A 12,598-nucleotide genomic window follows, 5' to 3' on the forward strand; every position below is an offset into this window, starting at 1 on the left:
TATAGGTCAAAGACATATGGGAAAAATGCAATACATTCATATTCAATGTGTAGCCTTTGGAAATATTTACTTTGAAACAGCAAAGACTGGTCATCAATGAGGCTGAGTAATTCTCTGGGCTGTATATTGTGAAAAAACTGTTTATACACTGTTCCAGCTCACTAATGGGCTACAACTTTCTGATTGTGGGAGGTAATGCAGGGTGCAATAATAACACCATTAACAAACTCATTCCCAAATCAACTAATCTCTTGAGGCCTGACTCAACACCCCTTGTGTTGTCAGTCTTCCCCCATGTGAATACTCCCATCAGTTGCCATGGGACTACACCCCTGAGTGAGAGTTTGCATGATTGGGCCTACAGACTCGAGGTCTCACTCTACTTCCTACTGGATGTTTGCCCATGTGGTGCCTACCTTCTGGCAGCCAGGCCACCTGAGCAGACACCTTGCTGGCAAACTCTCCCATCAGCTCATGTACAGGCACAGGCAGTGGCTGTAGTACTGCCATGTGTTCCCTCTGTTCCTTCTCTCAGCTAATTCAAACCAAGGTCCATGTGACCTGCTAGGAAGCTGCCTCTCCTGGCTGAGCCAGAGCTGTGTTAAGCTCCTCTCAGCTGGAAGTCACTCTCTTCATATCCTGCAGGCTCTGGTACAAAGCCAGAACAAAAAAGCCTTGGCAAAATAGCTTGGGAGAAGGAAAAAAAGGGGTGGGCAGGTGGTGTGCGTGGGAAGTGCCGGAGGTCAGAATTAAGGCATAGCTGTCTGAGCTGGACGCCCTGAGCTTGAACGGTGCCTGGCTTTAGTCATCCCTCCACTCTTCTGAGAACCAAAATAGTCATCCTCTTCAGAGAGAAACGATGAGTCAGGGTGGATTCCCCTTAAAGGCTTGTATATTCAAAGGAGTTGGTGCCTAACTGCCACCAGAGTGGAGGGCACACCTAATTTCTTCAGGCCCCACTGAGTATGGCTTGGATTGGGATTTTGAATGCACAAAGGAAATCCTAGCCTCATTACTGACTATTCCCCTGTTCATCATTTGGCTTAGTTTCAGATATGGACTAGAATAGGAGAGGGGGAAGCATGTGATCTTTCATAGTAAATATCAGAAGGGGCTGACCCCACGTCCTCCACGCCAGCTGACTCTGGAGTGACTGGGCCCTGCAGACTATTTATTTTTAGAACGATGGGCTGTAAATCATTGGTGTTAGCTGCATTTGGGTGTCGAGACAACACTGGAGGATGGTGTTTGCATGTGCTTCCAGCAGAGTAACAAGGCTCTGGCAGCTGAGAACTGGCCTGAACCACTGACCAAAACTTATAACTGAAACTAGCCTAAGGTTAAAAAAAGGTTGGTTAACTTTTCAAAGAATATTTCCCTGCTCAGAAACCAGGAAACATTGACAATCCTGGGAGAGGCAGTACCTTCCTGTGAGGTTTCCAGCCCAAAAAACCTTGGATAGTTACACAAGGGTGAGCTTCTTAACCTTTTGAGCTTAGTTTAGCATGACACCAAGATCTGAGTTTGAGCCTGTGTCACTGCATAGGCCTTGTGTACCTGCAGGGGAGAAGTCCCACTAGTACTCTGATAGGAGGTGCCTTAGTGTAGACAAGGCTCTGGTGGCTCCTGGCATTTCTATCACTTTTATTAAGGAAATTGGTTGGAGGAAGGAAGGAGTCTCAGCATCATAAAGGATGAAACTGGGTACAGAGAAAAACTCACACAACCCCTAACCACTGTCTGTCTCCATGTCGCTTTCCAGCTTGCTTCCTCTTGTCTCTGCTGTTCCTGTTAGATATGTGTAGTTGAACTGGTGGTAGCACTGGCGGGGAATTTTCTGTGCAATTCCCTAGTGGAGACCAGAAGAGAAGGGAACAGAATATGATTGTATAACGCATGCTACACAAATCTCTTGTGTTTGTCCCTGGTATGCAGTGATTCAAACTGTGTAACAGAGAATTAAAGCAAAGTCCCAGCATTACTAATATGAGTGTGACATTGCATCAGATAATTTTTAATACATTTTTTCCTGTGTGGAGTTTATATTTAGTTGACTTTGATGTGTTGGTTATTACACAGAGAGGATTTTGATTCACGCTGGCAATACCTTACCTAAGAGTAAAAAAGTAAAGGCCAGTAAAAGAAGATGGGCAACATAAGGTACAATTTGTAGGCCACCATCAAAGGTAAGTCTTGTCCTAAACAATGCCACTTCCTAAGACTGGTTAATTGGTAATGTGATGTGCCAGGCATTCCCTGTCCCTGCCAGACCCTGTTACCTCAACACACACTGTCTTCAGAAGCAGCCCTTTAAGAGAAGAAGGGCAGTGAGTTTGGACCTCCTTGGGAGGCCTTTCTAGGCAATCTCTGGTCAGGAAGACTCACCCCTCCTGAGGCTAGAAGGGGTGGGAGCAGGCAGAGGCCAATTGGGGCTCAGTAGGCCAGATGGTAAGGGCGGGCTGTCTGCTTCTATCAGGGGGGCAGTTCTGGGTGAAGCCAAGGGTTGGGTGGAAGGATCCTCCCTCTGCCTTTGGCCAAGAGGCCAAGTCTGGTGAAAGCTTAATTCTGACTGTACTTCATCTTTACATGAGTGAGAAACCTTTGAATTTTTTTTGTGGAAGCTGAGGCAGGCCATCCCGAGTTAGACATTAACTGGACTACTGAAATTAGGCAAGATCGCTTGGCCAGTGACGTGACGGGTATTTTTCTATTTCCTGCCTCATTAGAGTTATTATTATTAGAATTATTTGAATGTTGTAGATTTAGCCTGGGATTTTCAGAAGAGCCCAAAGGACTTTGTTAAAAGTAATTTGGATGAGAAATGCTCTTTCTGGAGTACTTTTTAAAGGTAATATTTGGTTACTTGCTTTTGAAGATGGAGGGCTAATAAAAACAGCTAACACTGGGCCTACAATGAGCAGGCTGGGGAAGTGGTATGCTCCCAACTTTATACCTGGGCCTCATTTTTCACCTGCATTACTATACTAGTGGTTACAAAACTACAAATGTCAAGCAGAAGATGCTTGTCCAGCTCCAATGCTGTTAAGTGGAACTTGGTAGTGTGGTTAGATGTTGATAGATGTTTGGCAGCATGTGTGTTCCCTTTGTGTGCCGCTACATCCCTGCACAGACAGCTGGCACGGCAGACCTTGAGTGAACCGCCCAATGACCACAGAATTCGTTAAGGGACGAAGGCACCCAGCCCGGCTAATTGTTGACAAAGCACAGTACTAGTATCCCACAGACTCTACCGGAGCACTAATATACATGCATACCCATAACAATGGACCAGCTCAGTGAACGGTGGGACTTTCCATTCCTCCCTAGTCCAGACAAAGAGACTCTCTCTGAGATGCATCTTTATATACCGATACAAACAAGTGAGTACTGCCCCTCTGCCATAGTTAGTTACTGCCCCGTGACATGGCTAGTTATTACCCCTCACCTTGTACATGTTGGTTTGATTAAAACATTTTTATTATCCTGACCTTATCTTTTAGGAGAGGTCAATGTGTTCCTGTTATTCTTGGAGAATGTTTGTGTATCATCCTTGATATTGGGATGTTCTGGTACTACTTGATATCGGGATGTGTTTGCATGAGTACTCTGTGACTTGCGCTTCTTAGGAATATGTATTTCTGCAATATCAGCCCTATTCTTGCCAGATTCTGTGAGCAGGTCCTGCCTCATACCAGGCCTCTGGTATAAGGACGTATGTCTCAGGCTCTCTTCCTGCTACAGAGGGCTGTGCCATGGCACTTATGTTCACTAGGGACTAAGTTGGAACCACAAAATTCATTTCCATTTGTGACCTAAGGCAGGGTTTGAACTCAGACCTCCAGTGCACTAAGCATCTTGAAGAATCAGGTTTTTCAAGGGAGACCAAGGGAATTTGACTATGAGTAGGATTTGAGCACCTAACTCCCTTAAACTGCTTTGGCAATCCCAACCTAAATGGCCTAACCCAACATATGGGGAAGGCTAATTTCTTTTCCCAGGTCAAATGGCCTTTGACATTTCCCTTTAAACAGCAGGGGGCGCTGCTATCAAAGTGCCTGCTGTGAATTGCTTGCCTGGAATGTTTGAAAAGGTGGAATGCAAGAGTCCAGAAAAAGGGCTAATGCTGTGGAAATGCAGAATTACAGCAACCACGTGTCCTGCTTCCCAGAGCGAAAGTTTAGCAGTAGGCTTCTCTTCTCCTGGAATCACTCTTTCCCAGGGAGAATCACAGAGGCATTCAGAAGCTGCACAAAATCTTAGTGGGTTTGGTTTTCAGGGATTTCTACCTACTAAGTTTTAACTCGAACTCTTGGGTTCAGATGAGTGAAACTAGTGAAAATGAAACGAATCTGTTGCATTTTACCTTGTTTCTCACAGAAACATACCAATTCTAATAGCACCAACTTTCTTACTCTCTGCAATTATGTTATAGAAACAGCTGAGGGAGAGAATAAAATTGGACAGCCAGGAATCTCTGGGTTGCTGAGTTCCAGCTGGTTCAGTTTAAAATCGTTGCAGTATGTGAGGGTGGGAGATCATATTGTATTTCTATTTAAAACCTTTGCCACCGTTATTTTTACAGAGTTCCTCATTGACACTTTGTAAATTAAGTGCAGGAGCCGGGCACTGACAAGAGCTACACAAATACTCTAGGATTAATAAAGGAGGAATGACCTGATGGTTTTAGTGAATGAAATATCCCTTTTGTTAACGCAAAGGAAAAACTAGTGGTACAAAATGAAAATTTATGTGACAGCCTCTTTGAGGGGAAGGACGGGGGAGGTGTTGGATTTGTTTAAAAGTGAAATCATCGAGCTTGGGCCTGACCTCTGATCTCTCCTGACCTTGGTACTAATGAAGGGGAAAAGGCCTGGTCATATAAACATGTCACAGCATGGGGCTTGGTAAGGTGCGAGCTGATTACAGCACAGCAAAGGAATACCAGGGCGGAGCTGAGAACAGTAACAACTCCCAGTGAGGGCTGAGCAACTGCTTGGGGATCAGAGTCCCAAAATTGTTCCTGGGTTGCTTTATCCCTAGCAGGACCTGAGGAGCTCAGTGAAGGGAATGCAATCAATAGCCTGCTTCCTCCTGTCAGCCATGTCAGCCTTGGCTGATGAAGGTTTTGCTTTTAAAATTTGGAGTCTCTGCCCAGCTCCCCCTACCCACCTGGAGATGCAGTGGTGACAGGCAGGTGCAAAATGCCCCAAACTGTCACAGCTGAAATGCAGGTGGGGTGGCCCATTCAGTCATTTCCCCTTGTTCCCCAACAGATGGCAGCAGAGAGCCCCCCCCCCCCAACAAAGCCCTGGCCATCTGGAGTTCTCAGGCAGCTCTGGGCCAACAGGTGTCAACAGTGAGTTCCCAACTCTCTCGGAGTTCAGGCCACAGGGCTTACATAGTCATACAGCCCCCCACCCCTGCCCCAAAGACAAACATATAGAACATATAGTATTCATAAATGATGATAGAGCAAGCCCATATCCAACACAGAGCCCCTATGCAAATACCTTCCTAGCTGTGCAAACCTGACTGGCATGTGCCACTTTGAAAATCTGGGCCACGTATGGACCAGAGTGAAATCCCGGTCCCACGGAAGTCAATGGCCAAACTCCATGTTGGGAACATGTCTGAAAATCTGGCCCCACGTTTGTGAAATCTGTTGTCATTTTTTACAGTATCAAAGACCCATCTGTTGGGGAACAAGGGGAAATGACTGAATGGGCCAGGCTCATTTGCATTTCAGCTATGTGACAGTTTGGGGCATTTTGGTTAACATATCGATAAATTCTGAGTTTGGGAGCAATAAAATGCTATTGGCCCTGTTGGGAAATGAAGGGGTGAGAGATTTATACCAAATATGTCTGAGGTGAGGGGTCTAAAGTCCGGTACAATTGGATTAAGGGTGCCTGGGCATTCCTAAAAAAGGAGAGGGAATGAAGGAGGTTCCTGCTTTATGTTAGCAGTGCCTCGCTGGTGGTAAGGGCTCTGTTAAGGGCTCTGGATATTATGGATTCTTCTCTAAAGGGCTGAGCTGAGATTACTCTGAAAATGTGGACTGTGTTGAGCTCATGTGGTTGTGAGACAAAGGATGGCACAGAGCTAAGGTGGCTGGGGCTGAAGCTGCAGAGAGAGCAGTAGCTTACCTGAGGGACAGGCTAGCCCTACCCTGCAATCAAAGCTAACATCACTTCATCTGGCTCAGGTGGTAGAGCCCCTGGAGCAGCCCAGGCAGCCCTGACCTGCGGAGTCAGTGGGCTCCACCAATCCAGGGCAACAAACTGTGAGTGGGGAACTGGGGAGGAGGGAAGTCGCTAGAATGATTCAGCTGCTCACCACAGCCAGAGGAGGATTGAGGTTGGGGCTATCGCAAAGACACCCTGTGGGGATGGGAGTCATACCTCATTGCTAATTGATTAATTGCTGAGTTTCCCAGGTTTCATCTGCTCTCCCCCACCCAGGAAAGTTCACTTTGTTGTAACCTCTGGTCTCAGTGCTTGTGAGTGGGGAAATATTGCCTATCAGTGGTGCCCATGGTCATATATATAGTTTCAAGGGCAGGGAGACTCAAGTGAGTGTTGTTTAAGTTTTGAGATGGAATACTTAGAAAATTCAGTCTGGCCCATTTTGCTGCCAACAGCACCTGGCAGAAGGGTTACAGATACAGGGGGTTACTTCAAGGAGAGGCTGGCTGGCAGGAAAGAGTACAACAACTTCAGATAGCGATAGGGTGACCAGACAGCAAATGTGAAAAATAGGGACAGGTGGGGGGTAATAGGAGCCTATATAAGAAAAAGACCCAAATATTGGGACTGTCCCTATAAAATCAGGACATCTGGTCACCCTAGATAGCGGCCCATCTACCAAACTGTGGAGGGGTGCTACAAGAGAATGGGAGAGCAACAGCCTCGATGAGGATGGCTCAACCCCCTACAGTGCTCACCAAACTGGTGTTAGGCAGCAGGTCCCAAACTCAGAGTCTGAGGGACTTCTGGCAGGTTAAAAGGATTCTCTCTGGCCAGGGGTCAGTAAGATGTTGGGGGAAACAGGCTGATACCCACAGACACCCACCATGGTGTCAGAAGGAGCTAGGTTTTCATAGGCTCCCTTCACAGGTGGGGTAAGTCTCCTGTATGATAGACATGCATTTAGACTGTTTATTGGGTTAAAATTATTTTCCTCTTATGTTTTGCCTTGTTCCTACTGTTAAGATTAAACAATCCTTGGGTTTAAGAAGGCTGTCTGGTCTCTGTATCCATCACTGGTCACAGGCTCCCAGTGGTTTGCAAGAGTCGTTTAAAAATGTATTATGCCCTCAGTTGAACCACTTCTCTGCAGCGTTTGCAACAAAACCCAGAGTCTAAGCAATATTTTTGTTGGGATAATCTGAGGTTATTGTTATTACCCACAGGTAATGGCTATTTTAAAAAATATGAGTGCACATACTCCAGTGGTGTCAATCAGTGTTGCTCTGTTGAAGTCAATGGAACAATGCTAATTTACCCCAGCAGAGAATTTGGCCTGTGATTTTTATAACCTGACAGTGACTCTTTAGTTAAATGGGTCTGACGATATTACTTGTCTGTTTAGTTTCGTTTACCCTCCCTTCTGGCTTGGATGTTACTTTTTTTCTTCCTCCACACTCCTTATTTTGCTTTATGCACAAAAGACACATGTTTCTGTTTTATGGCAAAAACAATTAGCACTCAGCCACCACCTAATTAGTGGTACTTCATATTAAAGTAGGCAGTGGAAGAGTTAAGCGAGGGAGGTGAATGCCATCTAGTCATATTACTAACGGGTAGGATCATTGCTCAGTTTGCCAAGGGTCCCCTCCATGCCTCTGTGGCACCATTTCCTCTAGCCTGGAAGCCAATGCAGAATGTGTTGCCATGTTGCCAGAAGCCCTGGGAGGAGGGGCAGAGACTGAGTAGGTCTATGACAAGAATGGCTGGGGGGGTAGTGTAGCCTGTATTATCTTTTCTGCCCAGGGGTCCTGGAGGTCAGAAAATCCAGTGGACCCACAGTGCAAGGGATCTGGAGGAGGAACCTGCCAGGAACCAGAGCAGCTGTGAGGGCCTCCATGCAGATAGCTCTATGCCTCCTGTGGATTCCCCAGGCTCTGCAAGGATTTTGAGGCATGGCCCATAGTTTATTCCTCCAAAGGGACAACCCTCCCATCCCCATAGGATGATTACCGTGTAACACTATCAGGAGAACCTTATGTAAGTTGTCCCCCCTCTCACGGGAAGGGCAATATTTGGGGGTTCCATGTTCTGGGCCTACTTGTGCAATATTTATTGCCCAGATGCAGTAACAACAAAGAGCTCTGTTGTGAAATCTATTGATTTTTTGGCTTTGCCGAGGTGCTTATCCGTGTGGTATCTGAACAGCTTACCACACACCAATCAGACAGGGAGTATTGCCCCCATTGTGCAGATGGGCAAGTGAGGCCTAAATTTCAGTGGAAATTAGGTACTTAAATACCTTTGAGGATCTGGGGCAGAGAAATGAGACTGAAAGTCAATGGGACTTGGTCAGCTAAGTCTCTGAGGCTCCTATGAAAACATCACCCTAGGTAACTGGCCAAAGGTCACACAGGAAGTAGAATCTGAGGTGGAATTTCTGAGTCTGGCTGAGCTGGGCCTAAGGGACTTGGGCTTATGGTCAATATCAAGGAGAGCTCCTCACAGAATGAGATTATAACATGGCCCTTACAAAAGGCCTCTTCCTTGCTGTTCTTACGATGGAGAACAGGAAGGTGAGGCCTGTCTGAGTGAGCCAATCCTGGATAGTTCGATGGGAGCACTAGCTGATAGTTCATGAAAAATGGTTCCCCAATCACTTCCCCCGACATAATTTATCATCCCCATACAAAACAAAGATTGGAATGAAACGAATATTCCTTTATGGCTGAGATGACCAAGACTCAGGCCAGGCACCCAAGGTTCTAGAAAAGCAGATCGACCCATTATTATAAAAAGCAGGGGAAAAGACCTTCCCAGAGAGTACATGAGAGAGAGGTCTTGCAGGAGAAATCCCTGAAATGTTCCTGGACCCGGAGGATGCAGAAATTCTTCAGTCTGAAATTCATTTGAAGCCTCCTGGTTATTTATTGTCTTTTGTGGCAGGAGGGGAGATGAAAGCCAATTTCTCTCCCCTCCCTTGTTGCCAAGACACAGCATTTCAGCTCTGGTTCTCAAATCCTTTAAGCATCTTTGCGGCATCCAACTCAGTGGTCTTGGATGACGCAGAAAACAGCCCACCAGGCAGACTTCCTGGTCGCCTGTGTATTGGGAACCCGTTGGAGCATGCCATCTCCAGCAGATGCTAACAAGCCCGAAGGAGCGCCTCAGCACAAAATGCATCCATTCTCTATAAGAGCACTGTCACTGCAGTAGGATTTCAACAGTGCCCCTGTCTATGTGCAGGGCAAAAGCAGAAGCTGGGCTCATTCAGTGACTGAGTTGGAAGTGCTGCAGGTATGAGTGTGACTGGAGCTGGAGCTAGTATACAGAAACTGTGAGGAGTTTTGATCTAGGAGAGGGAATGAAGGAAGGGGAAAGGGAAAAATTATGAACAGAAACAAATAGGGAGATTGGAAGCCTCACTTTCAGTACATGCTATCGCAAAAGGATGACTATGGGCTAGTGCTGAGCAAGGGGTGGGGTCTAAGCCCCCTCATCCTAGGAAGTGGCCAAGGAGATGCTGTAACTAGACACACCACTGAATCACAATTCTCTCCCTGATTCCTGCTGACCTATACCAACAGCACATCAGAGTATGTGCCCGTGCTAGCTCGGCTGCCCTGGCCAGTGAGTACAGGAATGTGGAGCCAAGGCTCTGCCCATTTGCCAACCCTCTCCACACACTCCCTGCTCACCTCTTCCTTGTGTGGAAGTGTGGTTCAAGTCACAACCTAGCCCTATGTCCTGTCACTGCCTGGATCTGAAAGGCTGTTAGAGAGAATATGGGGCACCAGAAATTTCATCCATATCTGGAGGCCACATTTTAAACTGGACAGATTCTTCAAATAACTAAGCAAACAAATCGAAGATATCACAAACTGCAAGTTACCAATGAACCCCCCATTCCTTGAGAGCCAATGCAAGATCCTCAGCCTGTGAAACATAAAGATTTAGTACCTCACTTATTTAGTGAGCCTTTTGAGTATCAGGGCCTAAATATAGATTTAAAAGTCTAACATTTTTTAAAATGTTGGCCATGTTACTGTCTTAGAGAAATGAATCATTTTCCAGCAAATGCTTCATGCAGAAAGATATTTGTTTTGTTTTGAGTCTTGGCAAATTCAAAGCCTTTGGTGTTAGCAGGCATTTCCCACTCATGATAACTGGCACTTGAGTAGGAAAAGACAAAAATGAAAGTATATAATATATTTAAGTATATACTCTACAACTGAGTCAGTCTATGAGGTCTCTATTGGAACAGGATTCACACTTTAAAGGTGAACAGCAAAGGAAACCCCAAAACTGAGCCAAGCAAGGATGTATGGCCAGAATGCTCCTGCTAACCTGCCTGCGATGAGTATTCAACATGGGAATGCATCTATATACCCTTTTAGACAATTTACAAATCTTGTGAAGACCTCTGTCCAGTTCCTGGTTCTTTTTTGTCACCCCTTACTACATAAATCTGGGACAACTCAGATACCACACATTGTACTGTCTAGCTAGGGAATTATGTGACCATCACCTCCACCAAATCTGAGCATCTCATGACCACGAATGGATTTTAGCCTCACAAATGCCTTTGAGGGAGAGGTATTATCCCCATGTTCAGACAGAACACTGTGGAACAAGGTACATTAAGTGACTTTCCCACCATCACACGTGGAATCTGTGGCTGAGCCAGGAGCAGAACAGAGATCTTTTAAACCCTAGTTAATGCCCCAACCACAGGAACATCTTTCCACTCTAATGACACCAGAGAACCCATGAAAGTCTCAGTGGCTGACATTTTCAATGGGACCTAAGACCTTTGAGTTTTCAGTTGGAGTTGGGCTCCTAAATCTAGGTAGTCTCTAGCAATCATAGAATCATAGAATATCAGGGCTGGAAGGGACCTCGGGAGGTATCTAGTTCAACCCCCTGCTCAAAGCAATTCCCAAATCATAGCTTTTATTCTTAAATGGCACAATTTTCAAAGACAAAACAGCCCAACTCCCATTTATGCACTAAAATATTTAGCCATGTTTTCCACAGAGCTCAGCACATCGGGTGCACAGCGGGAGCTCTTGGGTGCTGAGTTTTTTTGAGAGTCTGACCCCAAATGTGGGTGCTCATTAGTTGAAATCTGGTCTCACCCAGAGTAAGAACTTTAAAGAGCTCATCTCTGCTCTGGATCTTTTGCCACAGAAACCAAAGCTGAACGGATAGCTCTATATTTAAACATGAATAGAGCACCTATCTTACTCTTAACTGCATCATTTTCTTTCAAGTTTACCTTGAAACTGGCAACATACTTGCACATATTTAAAGTGACAGGAGAGTTCTGGAAAAAGATTTAGAAGGCACTTTCACTCCAAGGCTCTGAAATACTACAGGAAATCATAAAAAGGCTTAGTGCGCTTTACTATATTCAAAACAAATTCTGAGACTACGAGACTGAGGCTGAAAGGGCATTGAAGTCACAGTGTAAAGACATGGCTGAAACCCTGCCTAAGCTGGAATGATTGCATTTGAATTCTGAACAAACAGTTGGTGCAACATGCAATTTTCTCCTTTCACTCTGCTTACAAAACAGTTGTCTCCTGTTGTGCTATAACGTGGCAGAAATGATTACTGATGAGAGATTATATGGCAGCTCTTACCACCTTGTGAGGGCTGCATATGTAAATAATAAAGTGTACTGGTCTGGAATAGAGTCTTCTGGTAGTTTCACAGCTCTCTGCACTTAACCTATCCTCTGGCTCATTGTACCTTGTGGTAGAATTTCTCATATCGGGCACTTGCTGAAAGAATCAGAACAGTTTTAAACTAGGTTTATCTGAACATTGTGCAGCAGGAGGTCAGTTAGCATTGTAAGAGTTGATTCTCCACTGAGATTCATGGGTATGCATCACTGCTTACGTTGGCCAATCCCGTGGAGCCTGCTCTGGATTCACTGAAGTCAATGGCAACACTTCATCGGGGTGTGCCACTCTGTATAATTCATGACCAAAAATGTAAATTGCTGCTCTTGTTTGACATTTTGAAGAGCAGTCACCAAAGTTCAAGGAACCTAGGCCCAAATTTTCAAAACTGGACACTATGTTTGGGGGCCCTAATTTGGGAGACATGCATAGGAGAGAATGTAGGTAGGCCTGGGTGAGCAGAAAAACCTCTGGCACAGATTACTTGCTACTGTGTGGTGGCTCACCACTGTAGACCCGTGTATTGCAGGAAAAGGGCAGAGGGAGGGGGAGCGTTGGATCCCCCCACTCCCCAGGATGACCTGTTAAGCATCACACATCTCACTTGACACTCATGCAGTTGGCAGGTCTGTCATATTGGCCTGCTTCACAGGGAAAATGTCAGATTTTTAAGACATTGGGAGAGCTCCTCCATAATGCAATGCCCTGTAGCCTAGGGGAGTATTC

This window comes from Mauremys mutica, chromosome 10 (assembly GCF_020497125.1).
Source record: "Mauremys mutica isolate MM-2020 ecotype Southern chromosome 10, ASM2049712v1, whole genome shotgun sequence".
Lineage (NCBI taxonomy): Eukaryota > Metazoa > Chordata > Testudines > Geoemydidae > Mauremys > Mauremys mutica.